The following is a 271-nucleotide window of genomic DNA, read 5'->3' as shown; positions in this document are numbered from 1 at the left end:
CAGCTTCCAGTGGATGAGCCGAGTGCTTCAGGTAAACATGGAACAGCGCACTTCTTTTGTGTGTCAAGATAAAGATACTCAACACATGTAAGCAAAGTACTTTGTATTTCTGTAAAATCAGGTTTAATTCATAATCACAACTTAACAAACTTTGTCTTGATGTTTTGTTTCCTCTGTAGGCTATCGATAGCATCCACCAGGTGGGCCTCTACTGTCTGGCTCTGGTCCCAGCCAACACCTTACCTAAAACACCACTGGGTGGCATCCACAT

The sequence above is a fragment of the Morone saxatilis genome, unplaced genomic scaffold, assembly GCF_004916995.1.
Source record: "Morone saxatilis isolate NCDOM2014 unplaced genomic scaffold, NCSU_SB_2.0 Contig18, whole genome shotgun sequence".
In the NCBI taxonomy this organism is placed as follows: domain Eukaryota; kingdom Metazoa; phylum Chordata; class Actinopteri; family Moronidae; genus Morone; species Morone saxatilis.
This window is presented reverse-complemented; position numbering follows the sequence as displayed.